This window comes from Pseudorca crassidens, unplaced genomic scaffold (genome assembly GCF_039906515.1).
Source record: "Pseudorca crassidens isolate mPseCra1 unplaced genomic scaffold, mPseCra1.hap1 Scaffold_64, whole genome shotgun sequence".
Taxonomy (NCBI): Eukaryota; Metazoa; Chordata; class Mammalia; order Artiodactyla; family Delphinidae; genus Pseudorca; species Pseudorca crassidens.
In genome coordinates this window covers 1,229,461-1,249,349 of record NW_027136316.1, presented here as the reverse complement: position 1 = coordinate 1,249,349, position 19,889 = coordinate 1,229,461, and the positions used below count along the sequence as shown (strand labels likewise).

Sequence of the window (19,889 nt, the reverse complement as noted above, 5' to 3'; positions counted from 1 at the left end):
ATTGTTTGTAATATAAACAGATTATTGAATATCACCGTGCATCCCAACGTGGATTGGCAAAGTGCATTATAGTACGTCATCCATTCAGTGCACTGTCATGCAGGAAACGATGTCTTGATAGAGGATAATTTGCAAAATACTGTCAAATGAATAAAAGCAAGCTATAACAACACTGTGCCCAGTGTTCTACTATTTGTCTTTTTAATTAGGGTGCCAAGGAGAAATGTATATTCATATTTGCTTGTATGCACATAAAGACACTCTAGAAGTTTGCTGTGGGAAACCAGATACATGGCTACCTGTGGAGGGCAGGGGCTCCTGGGCAAAGAGGGAAGGCGGTGCGGGGCACAATGTAATGCAATTTTCAGGACCTTCAACCATGTACATGTATTACAACCTCTCTAGAAATCCAAGAAATTGAATTTTTTAAACCTCCAAGGATTAAAATGCATTTACTATTTCTACCAACTGAATACATGTCAAGTTTGTTTTACCAGGGAGAGCTATGCCTTCTCTAAAATGTCTACTCAAACCTTCCATGGTGATTTTGACTATTTTCCCTTACTTTGGTAGCAGACAAAGAGAACCAGGGTAACCAATGGCTGTGTAGTTCCTCAGCCCCTGCAGTGGCTCCCCTGCGTTTTTCTTTCAAATACTTTATACACTGTGTTTTTTGCTGCTATTTTCATGTTTTATTTGCAAGAAAGAGGATAGAGGAGAAATAAAGCTGTATTAGGGTTTTGCTAGGGTTGCCAGAACAAGATAGTGCAGACTGGGAGGCTTAATTTTCTCACAGCTCTGGAGGCTTTGAGTTCAAGATCAAGGTGTCTACAGGTTCAGTTTCTTCTGAGGCCTTGCTCACAGGTGGCTGCATTCTTGCTGCATCCGCAGATGGACTTAACTCTATGAGCTGAGTGTGCATGGCTGTGTCCTAATCTTCTCATAGGGGCACAGCTCTGGATTAGGGCTCACCCTTGTGACCCATTTTAACTTCATCATCTCTCCTAAGGCCCTATTCCCAAATACAGTCACATTCTGAGGTACAAGTGTCTGGACTTCAATATATGAACTTACAGGGTTTCAGTTCAGACCTGAAGGGAAGCTGCTCCCCGTTGGTTGAAGCAGAAATCTCAGAGGAGAGAGGAGTCTTCCCACATAGCCTAGAACTTCTTGACACAGCCAAGTCATGACCCATAAGCCTGATTCCGTGGTTTTGCATGTCTCTGTGACAGAGAGTGGAGGTCAGGGAATGACTAAGGAATTATGTCCTCAAAATATTATCACTAAATATTTCTGCCTTTTGGAGGCCATGTGTTCACAAAAGTAAAGAAGTTATGTTTTGCTCAGCAAGTTCTCGGCTGTGGAAGTACACAACACACTGAGGAATCAGCCTAAGTGTCTCCCATATCCTGATCAGGCCATGGACACAGGAGCAGGAGACAGCCATTAGAGGCCACAGCCTTGCTGGGAAGCAGGTGCATCACCAGTTTAGCTCAATCAGATCTCTGTTCTAGGTGCTGAGCTTGAGGAGGACGTCAGTCCTGGGACACTGTGGACACAATGCAGAAAAATTACCTTAAACCCTGAGTCATACTTAAATAGAAAAAATGTGAGATATTAATTCTTATTGCCTCCACTGAGCTATAAACTTGGTGAAGGTGGCAATTTATACATTTCACGTCTTAGTCTCCAGAAAATTCCACATGCTGGAATCCTGGAGACTCTCAATAAATATTTGTTACTTTAATGAGTGGTGTGTGAGAGAGCTACCTGATTTTTCTTGAAGACTCTTGTCCTATGATAATTTACAAAATCCAGAACACTTGGGAGATATGTTCTCCCTTAAGTATCTGATGGATACTGTGGACCCTCCACCTAGTAATGCACATGCACGGACACAAACACATTGCTGCAGTTGGCCTCAAGTGTTCTATTTCCCTCTTTCCAAGCTCATAGACCAACCCTTTAGCATTCTATATATACGGGCTTTATACTGGTTTTGTGTGTGTGTGTGTGCATCAAGAAAGAAAAAGTTAATGGATTTGAAGGGAGAGAGCACATCATGTAACTCCTGCCCTTTCTCAAGCCAATCCGACAGCAGATAAACTTAGGACATAGGCATTCTCCATGGGGACCATCTCTTTTCCCCAGGTATTATTTTTCTTTATTCTTAACATCTTTATAGAGTATAATTGCTTTACACTGGTGTGTTAATTTCTGCTTTATAACAAAGTGAATCAACTCTATAGCCTGGTCCTTATTGATTAGTACCATTCTCATTGGAGGAAGAATGGAACTCGGGAGGGGGACCAAGTCCTTCTGACTTCCCTGGCTCAGGGTACAGAGGGTGGGAGGGGTGCCCCAGCCCCTGCCCCTGCCTCTGTTTACTCCCTGAAGAGTAGGGGCCACAGCCTCAGCTGCAGAAGCAGAAGAGCCACTCCTCTTCTCTTTGCTTAGTGTTCTCATGCAATATCTCTTCCAATATTTTCACTTTCAGCATATGAATGTCCTTACTTCTGAGTGAGTCTCTTGTAGACAACATATAGTTGGACCCTTTTTATGTCTATCTTGTCCATCTTTGTTTCTTTTAATGTTATTAAATACTCACCTATATTTTAGTATGAAACTTATTTTATTTCTTTATATTTAAATCTATAAGACCTACATAATTTATCTTAGTATCCAAATTGGTTTAAAAACAGCCACCCCTGACTCTGTGTATTAAATAATTCAACCATTTTACACTTAACTTAAAACGACATCCCTATCACATATTAAATTTTTGTTTTTCCTTTTCCTCCTATGTCATAAGAATGCCCAGAGGAACTGAATTTAGTTGACTTCTTTAACTGTATAGAATACCTAGTTGTATTATATGAGAAGGCCATGGCAGGAGAGAAATATAATTCTACACACTAGTATGTATTCTAGACTGACTAGTCTCTTTCACTGACCATCAGACTATTTCTACTTGGCTTTGTATTTCCAGTGAAGTTACACTTTCATATCCGCATGGATAACATGGCTTAAAATGCCCTGTACATCCTCAATATACCTGTAAATACATTTATCGACATCATTCGGTGCCTACTGTGTACCATGCACCAAGCTAAGGAGTGAACCAGACAAATACAACTCTTCCCACAATGTGGCATGAATATTATCTGGTAGAAGACAATCCTTAAATAGTCACACCAGTAATCCATCACAGCTGTGTTTGGTGCTACAAAGTATACCCTTTGCAGCTGAGAAGTCTCGTTTCCAGATCTGTTCACTTCTGCATACTTTGAGTGCACAGCCGATTTCCAATTCCCAATGAAAAATACCAGAAGGAACTTGGAGAATTATCCTCAGAGTATTTACAAGATGTCATAAGCTAATGAGAGGAGTAGGAAAAAATAGTTAAAACAAACCCCTAAAATATTAGGCAACAAAGTCTCATGAGCTCAATGCACTTGGAGACAGTCCTTTAAACTCTCAGGTCTATATCCTGAGCAAAGCCAGTCCCATGGCAGATGAGGTCCCAAACAAGTTAAATAAGATCAAGAATGTGGCAGAAAGGCAACTCCAATGCAGGATAATTTTGCCGTTTGAAAGGGAAAACCTATTACTACCATTTTATGTACTGTGACCTATTTTCCCGGGATGTCCCTATTCTCTACAATTGAATAGGTTTCAAAACTGTGGGCAACTGGAAAGAATAATGTTAATAGCCGAAACAAACAAAAAATTCCTTTATGAGAAAAAGAAAAACAAAAAAAACAAAATTTTCCAGCCAGCAAATTTTACATGCATTAAGAGGCTACAGAGTCACTGACAGTGATTAAACCACAGAGCACCAGTTTTCCAGCTCAAACTGGAAAGGATTTTTTTATTAAAGTAGATATGTCTGAGGGCATCTAAATATAAGTAATTCTTTTCTTTGTAAAAAATTTCTCCCTCAGGGTGGGATAGGGAAGGTGGAAGGGAGATGCAAGAGGGAGGGAACATGGGCACACATGTATACATATAGCTGATTCACTTTGTTACAGAGCAGAAACCAACACATTATGTAGAAACTATACTCCAATAAAGATGTTTAAAAAAAAATTCTCCCTCACTGAACCCATTTTGATGGTAACAAATAAATGTGACTTTAAAATAGCCTAAAAAAAACCCCAACATAAGTTTTTGTTTGTTTTTTGTTTTGTTTTTTTCAGTACGCGGGCCTCTCACTACTGTGGCCTCTCCCATTGTGGATCACAGGCTCCGGATGTGCAGGCTTAGCGGCCATGGCTCACGGGCCCAGCCGCTCCATGCATATGGGATCCTCCTGGACCGGGGCATGAACACGTGTCCCCTGCATTGGCAGGCGGACTCTCAACCACTGCACCACCAGGGAAGCCCCAAGAGGCCAATTTAAAACAAAAACAAACGGGTAACTTGTATTTTTACTTTAAAATAAGTTTGAGATTTCTGAAGTCTATGTTGATGAAAGAGGATGTCAACAAATTCACTCATCACCATACATAAAGTTAAGCTTTCTAAACTAAATCTCTTTAGCATGAGATCAAAAACAGTCTGCTCTTAGAAGATCCCCAAATGCTATCTCTTCCAACTCTTTAAAAGCTAGCTTGTTTCTCCAAGAAGCAAAATACATTCATTTTTGCAAACAGGCACCATAGGTATCTGAAATGCAAAATAACCAGCAAGCCACATTCTTTTTCACAGAATTAGCGGGAACTATCACCTGTTTCTCAGATTGTTTATGTCCCTGTTTTCTTTTTTTTCACTGGCAGGACGGTCCAGAACCTCTATTTTGCCTTTTCCATCTTCTGAATTAGGAAGCTTAATGGTATCGATGGTGACTTCACCTTCAGAAGAGGTGCTATCATCTTCATCCTCAAATTCTGAACTGTCCTCTGAACTGCCTTGTGAATTCTCTTCTGAACTGTCCTCCTCTTTTGAATCAGACTGATTCATCTCAAACAAGGCCATAACCATTTGCATAACTTTTCCGAGAGTGTCAATATTTTCAATATTGAAATGACCAGGTGGTGCAGCTGCCATTTCTTTCCTTAGCTTTTCGTTTGCCTGAGCCATCTGTGGGAGAAAGCTCTGTACTTGGTCCAATAGGGGACTCCTCTTTTTCCGAACTTTTTGAAGAGTGGAATTCTTTCTGGAATTAGGCTTGGAGTTGATGACCAACTTGTCCCGTATACCTCCGTGGCCGACACTGCCCGCCGTCAGCACCTCCCTGGACACCGAGACCCCGGAGCCGTCCCAGGAAAACGACGAACAACTCGTGTCAGGCTGGGATTCGCCGCGGGCCTCCATGCTGCTCGCCCGTCTTCAGAGCAGCCCCTCCAGGCCCGGATGCCGGATAAATGCTAGGGACATCTTTGTTTTTTAACTGATGAGTTTAAGCTATATATATATATATATATATATATATATATATATATATATATATATATATATATATAAATTACTGATATGAAATGACATTTAATTGCCAATTTGTTTTCTGTAATGTCATATAGCTTTTCTGTCCCACATTTTCTCACATACTGACGTCCTTTGTTCTTACTCTTTGTACTGACTCATTTTTAAAATTAATTTCTTTGGCTGTGCCAGGTCTTAGTTGTGGCATGGGGGAACTTTGATCTTCTTTGCAGCATACGAACTCTTAGGTGTGGCAAGTGGGATCTAGTTCCCTGACCAGGGACTGAGCCCAGGCCCCCTGCATTGGGAGCGTTGAGTCTTCACCACTGGACCACCAGGAAAGTCCCCTGACTTGACTTACATTTAATTTCCTTCTGTGTATATTCTATAGATATTAAATTTGTGGACACCATGGAGATTACATATAAAATCCTATCAAACTAGCTTAAACTGATATCAACATAATTTTAATCACATGCAAAATCTCTATTACATCTCCTATTACATTACACATTAATTACATATTATTAATGTCACAAGGCACATATGTATACATTGTTTTCTGTTAATGTAGATGTACGAAATAGTTATTTGGGGATGCTATAACAAAATGCCACAGCTTGGGTAGCTTATAAACAGAAGTTTATTTCTTATGGTTCTGGAGGCTGAAGTGTGAGATCAAGGTGGTTAGGTAAAGGTCTTTTCTGAGTCATAGACTTTTCATTATATCATCACCTGGAGGAAGGGGCTAGAGAGCTCTCTGAGGTCTCTTTTAAAAGCACACAAGAGACTTCCCTGGTAGACCAGTGGTTAAGAATATGCCTTCCAATGCAGGGGACATGGGTTCGATCCCTGTTCAGAGAACTAATATCCCACATGCCAAAGGGCAACTAAGCCCATATGCCGCAACTATTGAGCGTGTATGCTGGCTCTAGACCCTGTCTGCCACAACTACAGAGCCTGTGTGCTGCAACTACCGAGCCCCCATGCCACAGCTAGATATGAAGCCTGTGCGTCACAACAAAGATCCCACGTGCTGCAACTAAGAGCGAATGCAGCCAAATAAGTAAATAAATACATATTTTAAAATAAATAAAAGCACACAAATCCTATTCCTGGAGGCTCTGCCCTCATAACCTGAGCACCCCCCAAAGGCCCTACATCCTAATACCACCACATTTGGAGGTTTTATTTTTAACATATGAATTTTAGGGGAAAAAATCATGCAATAACAATACATTTATATTTTAATATTTTGGTTTTAAAAAATATCCTAGAAATAAAAATTGTAGTTACAAGTAAAAATTAAAGATTTTTTCTTCTATTTGTCCATTTATTTACCTTTATAAGAGAAATATATTTTTTTATATGGCCTCAAGTTTCTGGTGTCCTTCCATTTGAACTTGAAGTACTCCCTTTAGCATTTCTTGAAGGATAGGTATTATGGTACTGAACTCCTTCAGGTTTTGCCTGAGACTGTCTCTAATTTTCCTCATGTTTGAAGAATAATATTGTAAGATATAGAATTGTTGGTAGGTAGTTCCCGCCATGCTTTAAGCATATCATTTCACTTTCTTCTGGCCTGCAAAATTTCTGATGAGAAAGCAACAGATAATCTTACTGACAATCACAATTAAGTGGATCATAATAATTGTCACATATAACTTTGTTTATATATATTTCTTAATGCTAACCTATTTACAAAAGTACTTATTGTTACAAACTTTTGTATTTATCATTTCAAGACAACTTAACAAATCAATAATTTTATTCTACTTATTTATAAAATAAGAGGTTATTAGCCAAAATTATGAATTCATAGCTGAAATGTGTGGTAAAACATTCTTGATAAGAGTTTTTCATGTCTGAGAATTTTGATATGAACTCTGGCTTTTCAGTTTGATTTTAGCATTGATAGATCCAGTGTGAGGATTCAATGTTGACTAAGGAATTAAAAATCCCTCAGGGCTCTCCTTCATTCATTACAGTAAAATTGTTTTCTATGCTGTGAAAAATCATGTGTATGTAAGTCTATTCAATGATATTCTCCAGTTAAAATGATCTCCATGTCAGTTACATACACATAGTATGTAAATCTTCTGCATGGACATCCCCTCTTTGTAACATTTCTACTAGATATCATCAAAATTTAGTCTAATTTAGTCTATAAAGTGAACACTTTATGTTGGGCTAGTGTTTACACTGCACCATAACTGAGTTCTATGAATCTGCTGAATTCCTCACTTACCTCATTCCCAGGTTTCACATGTGGATGACCAGGGTTCACACTTGAATAAATTTACTATTTTCTTACAGCTACATTGGTCCACAGGGAAATAACTTGCCTGAATATCATTTCTTGCTTTTAATGGTCACAATTTTTGCTTGAAATAAGGCAAAAATAATAATTAAATTAAATAAATAAGAAACGACACATGTGACATTAGGGGGATTAAATTGTTGAAAAGTACATTACATGGGGAAAAAACATGAATTTGAGAAATACACCAGTGAATAGAAACATGGTTTAGAAAAATGTTAATAAGATGTTCAGTGTTTAGGTAAAAGAAAAATAAAATATATTCAGACGCTACAGGGAATATGAGAGGAAAAATTATTAAAGGGACCATGGCAGAGACAAAAACATGAAATTTTAACTTCTACGAGGACAGGATTTTTGCTTCTCTGAGGTGAAAAGTACAGGGGGAAACGTGAAGAGAAATTGATGTGTGATGCATAATGACAGAATCTGGATAATTTGACTCAGTGGCTTCACATACATTTCTAAAAATATCCTTTAGTCGAGCCACCTCCAGTTGACATTCCAAGTGTCCTGCTCCCTCCCCACACAGAGCACATGTGTCTGGAGCTGACTTGGATCCCAGCCTGGGGAAACCCTCCTCTTCCCTCCACACCTACTCTTCTTGCTCCAACTGGGAAATTACATCTGGTTTGCAGAGCTGATGCCCTGATACATGTGGGAAATGCTAGATGGATTTAAAGTTCTGTGTTGAGAACAGTGCATGCAATGCAAGTGCAGGACAACATGCTAAGGCTCAAGTGTGAGGGCATCAATGGCAGTGCAGGTTCGAGCACGCTGAAGAAGGGAAACACTGAAGGTTGTCACCCGACACTTCACTCAAAGACAGTAAAAGTCTCTGGCTGCTGCTGTTCTGCCCAAGAGGAAAAACAGTCTGCACGCTGCCTAGACGTCTCAGCCAAGAAGGAAGCAACGTTTTCATAATATGGTTAACACTGCTTTCTAACAGAATCCAATAAACATAAGACCCATGAGATTATTACTTGGAGTTCATGTAGAAAGGGGGATACAAGCTGTTATGTGTTTTTTGCTGTGTTCAAACCTCATAATAGTCCCCCGAGCAGAAGAATTACTTAGCAACATAAAGTCACTTGTCTGTTACATAAAATAGCCCTTATCTGTGTCCAGCATTATTATGTGTGTTGGTGGCAGACTAGTAAGGAGTACGTGCGATTGTGGTAATGGAGACTGTATCTCCATGAAGGGGCACATGTGCTGTGATTAGTAAAGGAACACATTCGTTCCAGGTTGCTCTAAGTGCTACAGAAGCATGAGTTAGGGCCAAGAGTGCAGCAGCATATGTGGAAGCTGTAGAGCCTATCTCAATAAGACATGCATAAGGAAGTAAATAAATATTGAGAGACGCACTCAGAAGATGAGACAACGGGCGTCCTCCAGCATCACATCTGTGTACATCTTTGTCTGCAATGTGTCCAGCAGGTCCTACTCTTTATGAGTGAGTTCTACAAACACGAGCTCAAAGGTCACTGATCTCTAAAGCCCCGTCAATGGCTCCTCTGGGCTGATACGGCATGTGCCTTTCATACATATTCAGAAATATATATACTGTGAACAAATATTACTAAAGGAAACATATGAGGTGTTGTGTAAAATAACCTATCAATTTCCCAAGGAAGTAGTAATTCAACTTTCGGATAGGTTATTATAAAAATTTTACATGCAAATTCATAAGTAATCTTCTCTTCCCAATTCCAAGTAAGTCTGTAGATGCATCAAAATGCAATCAATAGCCCTGATCTGCCACTTTGTCAATTGTCAGGCAGTGAGGGTAGAGATAGAGTTGAAGCTCCATGTACATTTTACGTGTTTTTTTCACGTATTGAAGGTGTATCTGGAGTCCTGCTTTTCTTTCCCGGGTTAGAGCCGCAGACATCAGTCATCAGAACTCATGAGATTTGCTGGATCCATGTGTCAGGAAAGCCCAGGATCAACTTTTCTCTTCTACATAGTGCTCTCCTCTGGGCTTGGAATATGAGACTTAAGTCAGCCCAAGTCCTCCCATGGATTTCTTTTACCTGCTGCTGTTTAGTTTTGCTCTATTTATACCTTCACTATGCAAACCTACAACTGTGGCTCCAAAGCATGTGCTAAACTCGGACTCTGATTTCAAAATACTCCAAGAAACTTGTCATTCAATAAGGGAAGTCTGTAATCCCTCAGTCCTTAAGTTTATTAGTATTATGATTGGTAGTAGTACAATTAATTTCTTTATGATAGTAATCACTATCGATATTATTATTTATCACTATTGTTGTTATTGCATTTCTTATTAAGTTTCTCTGCTCATGAATGTATCCAATTTACTGAAGAGTATTGTGGAGGGTTTTCAACAGACTTACATACACATGGTGCTTCCTGGTTCCTGCTGTACTTATGGGTACTTGTGGGTCAGAGAGCCTCCTGAGATACTCAGACTTACCCAGTGGAGGAAGGGACAGTTGTTACTGTGAACCCCAGGGAGGACATTCTTGACTTTCCTGAGCCTCTAGTACAATGTTTAAGTCCTCTTAAGTGACCAAAAAGAGGGACCAGTGCAAGAGCCCTGGAAGATACCCTTGTCCTGCCAGACTCAGCACAGGATTTTCCACCTCAACTCTGTGCCAGGAACCACTCTCACGTCTCCTGGGAAGGCTGGAGAGGGTGTCCCTCCTGGAGTCTAGTCCTCCGAATTAGAAAAGTCAGCCCAGGAACTGACATTGTGATAAGTGAGGAGTAAGGAGAGTATCACTGGCATGCCTGAACCTAGGGACATGTTCCAAATTCACTCAGGGGTCCAGGAAAAGCTGGTGCAGCACTGGCAGACATAGAGATGGTGACTTGCCTGCTCAAGTAATCATTTCTTTTTCTAACTCCCCCAGGGAGCCCCTGCACTGTTTGTGCCAACATATCATCCTCCCTGCTGACCCAGGATCACCTGCCTGTTTTCTCCTCTCAGAACAAATTTCTTTGTGCAAACCTAGCATTCTGACTCTAAAATACCCCAGAGGACATCTGATATAGGTACCCTGAAATTTACTTAGAGGAGTCTGTACGCAAATCTGCAATCTTTCTATGTTTATTTTTCTCTTTAACAGTAGTACTGGTAATATCATCATAATTGTCACTATTATTGTTTTTAGTGCATTTTCTTACCTTTATTAATATGCATTATCTTTGTGGTTGTTTTTACATAACATTGAGTAGACCTGCTCTATGCTACAGATTGTCTGATTTACTGCAGATCATATGGAGGGTTTCCCAACATACAAAATACATACACCTAGCTACTCCTGAGCTCCCACAGCACTTAGCTCAGTGCCCTCGACTCAAGGTCTCTATGAAGCTGGGGCTGAGGTCTCAGTTGTCACTCCACAAGGGAGGATTTTCTCGAAGACTCACTGAGATGGGTACTGGCAGGATGCAGTCTGAGCTGAGAGCCTAGTGCCTCTGCCTGGAGGCCTGGGACTTCCCTGTGTTCTCTCCTATGTGGGACTCTCCATATGGCACCTAGTAACACCCATGCAGGCTTCCCCAGGTCCAGGGATAGGAGAGACAGACAGACAGAAACAGAGAGAGAACACAGGATGCAGCAAGTGAAATAGAAGTGACAGAGGTTCTGTCAATGAATCTTAACACTGACCTCCCCTGATTTTCTACATTCTGTTGGACAGAACCCAGTCACTAGCTACTTAGTACTTGCAGAAAGAGTTTCATCGCTGCATGTGGATCACAGTCTGTGGCTGGGAACACCCAGGAAGGCATGTTCAGTGGTCTCCCCCAGAACTGGGAAAAGTGGCTGCATTCTGGAAATAACTGAAAGTGACAAAAGTTCAGCCTCACTCATCAGAAGAGAAGTGAAAAGGAGACAATGGGTTATGTGTCATTTCTCATCCACTAAAGCAGCAAAACAAAAGCTCCCCAAACTCCTGAAACTGGAACCCTTGGTGGGAATGAGGCACAGGACCACTCATTCATCAGTGGTAGGAGGGGCACCGACTCTTCCTGGAGGATGATTGCTGCCTCATCCCCAGATGCCACCCACTTGATTAAGGAGGTTACTTCTAGAAAGCAAAGGTGCATTGGTCAGAGGTGTGTATGAAGAGTCCACGTGGGTAGTGTTGTCTGTCTTATTTCTAAGAGCCTTGCATGGACACCTGCTTCCAGAGGGGAGCTGGTTCCACTGACAGTGAGAACAGGCTGCAGCTGTTTAAAATGACAAAGTCCATACTACCCAAAGCAGTCTACAGGTTTAATGTGATCACTATCAAATTACACATGACATTTTTTCACAAAACTAAAACAAATAACCCTAAAATGTATATGGAACCATAAAGACCCAGAATTGCCAAAGCAATCCTGAGGAAAAAGAACAAAGCAGGAGGCATAACCCTCCCAGTCTTCAGACAATGCTACAATGCTAATCAAAACAGCCTGGTATTGGAACAAAAACAGACATATGGATCAATGGAACAGAATAGAGAGCCCAGAAATAAACCCACAGAACCATGGTCAATTCATCTCTGATGAAGAATAGACAATGGGGGAAAAGATTGTCTCTTCAGCAAGAGGTGTTGGAAAAGTTGGTTCATGCAAATCAATTAAATTAGAACACTCTCCCACCATACACAAGAATAAACTCACAATGGCTTAAAGGCTTAAATATAACACATAACACCATAAAACTCCTAAAAGGGAACATAGCCAAACATTCTCTGTCATAAATTGTACCAGTGTTTTCTTAGGTCAGTCTCCCAAGGCAATAGAAATAAAAGCAAAAATAAACAAATGGGACCCACTTAAACTTATAAGTTTTCTTACAGCAAAAGAAACCATAAACAAAATGAAAAGACAACATACAGACTAGGAGAAAATATTTCCAAATGATGTGACCAACGAGGGCTTAATTTCCAAAATATACAAAAAGCTCATACAACTCAATAACAAAGAAACGAAAAAACAAATCAAAAAATGGGCAGAAGACTTAAAGAGACATTTCTCCCAAGAAGACATACAGATGGCCAATAGGCACATGAAAGGTTGCCCATCATCACTAATTATTAGAGAAATGCAAATTAAAACTACAATGAGGTACCACCTCACACCAGGCAGAATGGCCATCATCAAATGTCTGCAAATAAGAAACACAGGAGGGGGTGTGGAGAAAAGGGAACCCTCCTACACTGTTGGTGGGAATATAAATTGACACAGCCACTATGGAGAACAGTATGGAGGTTCCTATAAATAAAGTTGCCTTATGGTCCTGCAATCCCACTCTTGGGCATATATCTGGAGAAAACCATAATTCGAAAAGATACATGCACCTCAATGTTCATAGAAGCACTGTTTCTAATAGCTAAGACAAGCAAGCAACTTAAATATCCATTAACAGATGAATGGATACAGAAGATGTGGTACATATATACAATGGAATATTACTCAGCCATAAAAAGAATGAAATAATGCCTTTTGCAGCAACATGGATGCAAGTAGAGATTAACATACTAAGTGAAGTAAGCCATGAAGAGAAAGACAAATGCTATATGGTATTACTTATATGTGAAATCTAAAATATGACACAAATGAACCTATCTACGAAACAAAACTAACTCACAGACATAGAGAACAGACTTGTGGTTACCAAGGGGGAGGGAGTTGGGGAAGGATGGACTGAGAGTTTGGGGTTAGTAGCTGCAAACTCTTACATATAGAATGGATAAAAAACAATGTCCTACTGCATAGCACAGGGAACAGGATATTCAATATCCTGAGATAAACCATAATGGAAAAGAATATAAAACAGATGTATATAAGTGTATAACTGAGACACATTGCTATATGACAAAAATTAATACAACATTGTAACTCAACTGTATTTCAGTTAAAAAAAAAGAATCAGTTGATGTGAACAACACTAAAAGCCAAATGATCATAAGAGTCATATACAGAACATTCTCTCCAACATACGCTGAATACACAGTCTTCTCAAGTGCAGAAAAAATAATTTCTAACAAAGACCATATGACAGACCACATATCAAATCTTAATAAATTCAGGAAGACTTAATTTACACCAAGTATATTATCTGAAAATATTATTAAACTAGAAATCAATAACAGGAGGAAAACTGGAACTCTAACTAATACAAAAAAATTGATCAACACTCTCCTAACCAACTAATTTATCAAAGAATAAATTTAAGAAGAAATAACACAGTATATGGAGAAAAACTGAGATGGAAACACAGTATACTAAAAGCTATGGGATGCAGCAAAGGAGTGTTAAGAGGGAGGTTTATTGCAACAAATGCTTACCTTCCGAATTAAGAAATATCTCAAATAAAAAACCTAATTCTTCAGTTCAAGGACGTGGAAAAAGACAAAACTGAGCCCAAAATTAGCAGAAGCAAGAAAATTATAAAGATTACAGAAGAAATCAGTGTGATAGAGAAGAGGAAAACAATAGAAAAGAAGAGTGATACTAAGAGTTGCTTCATTAAAAGATAAAATTTCGAACCTTTAGCTAGACTAACCAAGGAAAAGGAGAGAAGACCCAAATCAACAAAATTATAAATAAAAGAGAAGACATTACAACACCACTACAGAGATAAGAAGGATAACATGTTACTTTGAACTACTATATGCTAAAAAACTGGGCAACCTAGATAAATGGAAAAAATTCTTAGAAAGATACAACCCATCAAAAGTGAATTAGGAAGAAAGAGAAAATCTAAATGAAGCAATTAGTAGTATGGAAATTAAATCAGTAATGAAAACTCTTCAAATGAAGAAAAACTCAAGATCAAATGGCTTCACTGGTAAATTTTACCAAATATTTAATGCATTAATGCCAATCCTAAAAGTCTTCAAAAAAGAAAGAGAAAAATGGATAAGGAGAGAAAACTCCCAAGCTCAATTTACGAGGCCAGGATTTCTTTGATAAAATAATCTGAAATGAACACTGCCAATTACAGGCCAATAACACTGATGAATATAGATTTAAAAATTCTGAATAAATACTAGCAAATCAAATAAATGGGATGCATCATATTAATAGAACAAAGGAAAAATATAATATCAATAGGCACAGAAAAAGCATTTGTTAAGTGAGGTATAAAATGAATGTAACTCAACATAATAAAGGCTAAATATCGGGACTTCCCTGGTGGCACAGTGGTTAAGAATCTGCCAGCCAATGCAGGGGACATGGGTTCAAGCCCTGGTCCGGGAAGATCTCACATGCTAAGGAGCAACTAAGCCCATGCGCCACAACTACTAAGCATGCGCTCTAGAGCCCGTGAGCCACAACTACTGAGCCTGTGTGCCACAACTACTGAAGCCCACATGCCTAGAGCCCATGCTCAGCAACAAGGGAAGCCACTGCAATGAGAAGCCCACGCACCACAATAAAGAGTAGCTGCCACTTACTGCAACTAGAGAAAACCCGCATGCAGAAGCAAGGACCCAATGCAGCCAAAAGTAAATATTTTTTTTAAAAAAAGGCCAAATATGACAAAGTCGCAGTTCAAAGCACACTCAAAAATGAAAGTGTGAAATTTTTGTCTAATATCAGAAACAAGACAAGGGAGTCTACTCTCACCACTCATTCAGCATAGTAATGGAAGTCCTAGCCAGGGCAATCAGTCAAGGAAGAGAAATAAAAGGCATCAAAATTGGAGATTAAGAAGTAAAAATGTGTCTATTTTAAGATAACATGATTTTATATATAGAAACTGAAAAACTTCACCAAAAATCTATTAAAACTAATCAACATAATCAGTAAAGTTGCAGAATAAAAACTTAAAATGCAAAAATCAGTCATATTTCTATATACTAACAATGATCGGAAAAAAGAAAACCATTCTATTTATAAGAGCATCCAAACTAATAAAATAATAAGGAATAAATTTATCTAAGGAGTTGAAAGATATCTACAATACAAGCTACAATACATTGATGAAAAAAATTGCAAAAGACAGAAATAAATGTAAAGTTATCCCTTGTTCATGATTGGAAGAATTAATATTTTTAAAATGTCCACACCACCTAAAGCCATCTATGGATTTAATGCAATTCCTATCAAAATCCAATGGCATTTTTTAAAGTAGAATAAAACAACAGAGAAATGTATGAGGAATCACAAAAGAACTTGTATATGCAATGCGATCATGAGAAAAAACAACAAACCTGGAGGTATCACATTCCATGTTATCAAACTGTATTATAAACTATAGTAATGTAAATAGTATGGTATTGTCATGTAAAAAGGCATACACAACAATGGAATAGAACTGAGAATCCAGATATAAATCTATACATATAAGGTGAACTAATATTTGATAAGACAGTCAGGAACACTCGGTGGAGAGACAATCTGTTCATTAAACAGTGCTTGGAAAACTGCATAGTTACATGCAAAAGAATAAAGCTAGACTCCTGTCTAACACCACTCATGACAATTAAATAGAAATAAGATAAGGTAAAGACGGGAGGCCATAAAACTCCTAGAAGAAAACAATAAAAAATTTTTTAACACAGGTCTTAAATATTATTTTTGATGATACCTTAAGCACAAGCAACAATTTAAAAAATTAGCAAGTGGAACTATATCAAACTAAAAGTCTGCTACACAGCAAAATATATAATCAACAAGATGAAAAGAGCCTATGTGATCAAAAATAATATTTGCAAACCTTACACCAAATAAGGGGTTGATATCCAAAATACATTATAGAACTCAGTAACACAAAATAAGCCAATTAAAACCTGTGCCAAAGACCCCAACAGACATTTTTCCAAAGAAGATATGTGAATGTACAACAAATACATGAAAATGTATTCAACGTCACTACACATCAGGGAAATTAAATCAAAACCACAATGAGATATCACCTCAGGACTGTTAGAATGGAATTCATCAAAGAGACAAGAGATCTGCTAGCAAATGCTAGCAAAGATGTGGAGAAAATGGATGATTTGTATGCTTTTGGTTGTCTTATAAATTGGTTCAGCCTCTATGGAAAACACTAGAGAAGATCCTCAAAATTTAATAGGGCTACCATATGGTCCAGCATTTTAAACTATGGGAATATATTAAAAGAATTACAAACACTATGTTGAAGAGATATCTGCACCTCCATGTTCATAGCAGCAGTGTTTACAATAGCCAAGACATGGAAAAAACGTGTGTCTATCAACAGATGAGTGGATATAAACTTTGTGATATATTTAGAAAAAGGAGTAATATTCAGCCATAAGAAAGAAGGAAATCCCGCCATTGGTGAAAATATGGATGGACCTTGAGGGCGTTATACTAAGTGAGAGAAGTCAGACCAAGCTTACATGTGGGGAAAAAAAAAATAAAACAACAAAACACTCATAGAAAAAGATCAGATTTGTGGTTACCAGAGGAGGGAAGTGGGAAGAGGCAGAATTTGATGAAGTCCCAAAGTACCAACTAGCAGTTATAGGGTAAGTAAGTATTGAGAACGTTATATACAACATGATGAATAGAGTTAACACTGCCATATGGTATATTTGAAAGATGTTCAGCAAGTAGATCTTAAGAGCTCTCATCACAGGAGAATATATTTTCCTTTTTTTTCTTTTCTTGCATCTATATAAGATGATGTATGTTAACTAATCTTACTGTAATAACAATTTCACAATATATGGAAGTGAAATCATTATAATGTGCATTTTCAACTTAAATAGTACTGTGTTCAATTATATCTCAATAAAACTGGGGGGAAAATTACAACACCTTTACAATAATGCCTTTTAAATTTAAAAAAAAAATTGAAAGCAAATGGAAACACAACTTGCTAAAACTTATGGGCTGCAAGAAAAACAGTAATAAGAGAGTTTATTGCAACAAATGCCTACAATATGAAAAAAGAAAGATCACAAATAAACAACCTTACTTCTCAGGGGACTAGCAAACAAAGGAACAAACCACTAAGCTCACAAGTAGCAGAGCAACGAAATAAGAAATATGAGAATAGAAATAAAACAGAGACCATGCAAACAATAGAAAACATCAATGCAAGAGGTGGTTTTTGAAATGAAAACAAAATTAACCTTTTAGCTATACTAATGAAGAATAAAAGAGAATACTCAAATAAAATCAGAAATGAAAAAGGAGACATTACAACTGATGCAACAAAAATACCACAGCTCATGAGAGGTGACCATCAACACATATATACCATCAAGTTTGATACCCTAGAGGAAAAGAATTCCTAGCAACAGAAAAACTACCAAAACTGAATCATGAGGAAATAGACAAGCCTAACAGACCAACGATGAGTGAAAAGATTGTATCAGTAATAAAAAATTTCCAAAAAAAATGGCTAGGTCCAGATGGTTTCATTGGGAAATTCAACCAAACATTTAAATCGAATTAAAACAGATCCATGTCAAACTTTTCTAAAAAACTTTGAGGTACATTCCCAAACTCATTTGATGAGTCCAGCATTATCCTGATACCAAAGCTAGATAAGAACACTACAAGAAAAAATAAAACTGTCAAGTATTACTGATATAGATGCAAAAATTCTCAGTGAAATACTAGCAAAAAGAATTCAACAGTATATAAGTGGTCGTACTTTCTCAGTTTTTCCAAGTCATCGGGAGGTGGGGAACGACAGGGATGTACTCGGACGGCGCTTGGCCTTCCCTGGCCTCCGCACTGTATCCCGAACTTATTCACCAATTTTTTATGTCTCTCGCTGGAGTGGAGCCCGGGCCGGATGGCGAAACAAGGAGGCGCTGGGAGGGCGACCGCGAGCCTTCCCTTCCTCCTGCCCACGGGACGATGACGCCCCAACCCACAGGCCATCCAGCGGTGCGTCCTCGCGTCTTTGGGAGCCTGGGTCCATACAGGTGCTGTCGTGGCACTGGGGCTGCTCCCCGGGGGCCACTTTCTTTTCTGCATGTTCCACAGGAAACAGTCACAGATCTCCGTAGATGGGATTCCCCTGCATTCTGGCTGCGTCTACACTGGCAGCAACCGGCGTCCTGTCTCCTTTTTGCCTCGGTGCAGCGCTTGTGTGTTGACAGCACACACAGCAGGTCCCCTCACCGCGGGGGACGACATGGAATGTCGCGGGCGAGCGGGGAGGACTCTCCAGGAACCGCGACCATCCCACCTGGGTCTCCGTGGTCAGAGCCCCTAACAAACGTGTGGGAAACGGGGTGCGGCCTGGGCCATCCGCTGGTGGTCGGGAGGAGCCCTGAGTCTGGGCACAATCCTGGTTGGAAGCGGTTGTCTGAGGCTCCCCCACGGAATAAGCTCTCTCTCTAGATCCTGGGAACGGTGCTTTATGTTTCCATGAATTAGTACATTCAAGCCTGCTGTTCTAAAACAATCTGGAAATGGATTGCTCCATGTCTGCAATGACCTGCCAGTTTCTCAGTACCGAGATAGGTATCTGCCCTTCTTGTGAGAAAAATCCTTTGGCTCCAAAATTCTAATATAGGGGATAAACCACTGCCTGACTCTGAGTTCTTGGAATTTTTCTGTCCAGGTACACACAGTTCTCCAGGAGTAGCAGGCTTGTAAAAGAGTAAATTAATTTATAATTTTCTTTTAATTTATGAGAGAAATAATACATTAAAAATTGAAGTAACAGGATTAGTTGAATTAATGTTGACTCTGAGTCCTCTGTGTGTTCTGAGACTGGAGCTCCAACTGGAGGCTCTTCCACCATGAGTACAGGTGTAGAGTTTCTCTTCACTTGAGTGTCCCTGTGGTTTAAGAAAGAGAAACTCTAGCTGAAGGCTCTACCTCATTGATTGCAGATATAGAGTGTCTCTTCTTGAGTTCTCTGATACATATAAATGTGAGAGCAGCATCTAAGAGGTCTTCCACATTTATTATATTTATAGAGCTTCTTCCCAATGTGACTTCTCACATGATGTCTAAGGTCATGGCTTTGTCTTATGTTTTCCCACATGATGACACTCACAAGGTTTCCTCTCCAGTGTGAATAAGTCCACGACTTTGAAGTAACCAAGTTTCAACTGAAAGCTCTTCCATATTTATTCCAGACATAGAACTTCTCTGCTATTTGAGCTCATATATGTGAATAAAAGTTGGCCTCTGATGAAGGGTCTTCCACATTCACTTCGTTTTTAGGGTTTCTCTC

General features: G+C 39.1%; 1 long non-coding RNA gene and 1 pseudogene across 1 annotated transcript; both read right to left on the bottom strand.

The window, feature by feature from the left end:
* Positions 1 to 620: 620 nt before the first annotated feature.
* Positions 621 to 7,761, bottom strand: LOC137218222 (uncharacterized). Its single transcript, XR_010940536.1, has 3 exons — positions 7,673 to 7,761; positions 863 to 1,549; positions 621 to 828 (listed from the first exon to the last, which is right to left on the bottom strand). It is a non-coding gene; the product is annotated as an uncharacterized lncRNA (long non-coding RNA).
* Positions 4,419 to 5,357, bottom strand: LOC137218218 (NOP protein chaperone 1 pseudogene; annotated as a pseudogene).
* Positions 7,762 to 19,889: the final 12,128 nt, after the last annotated feature.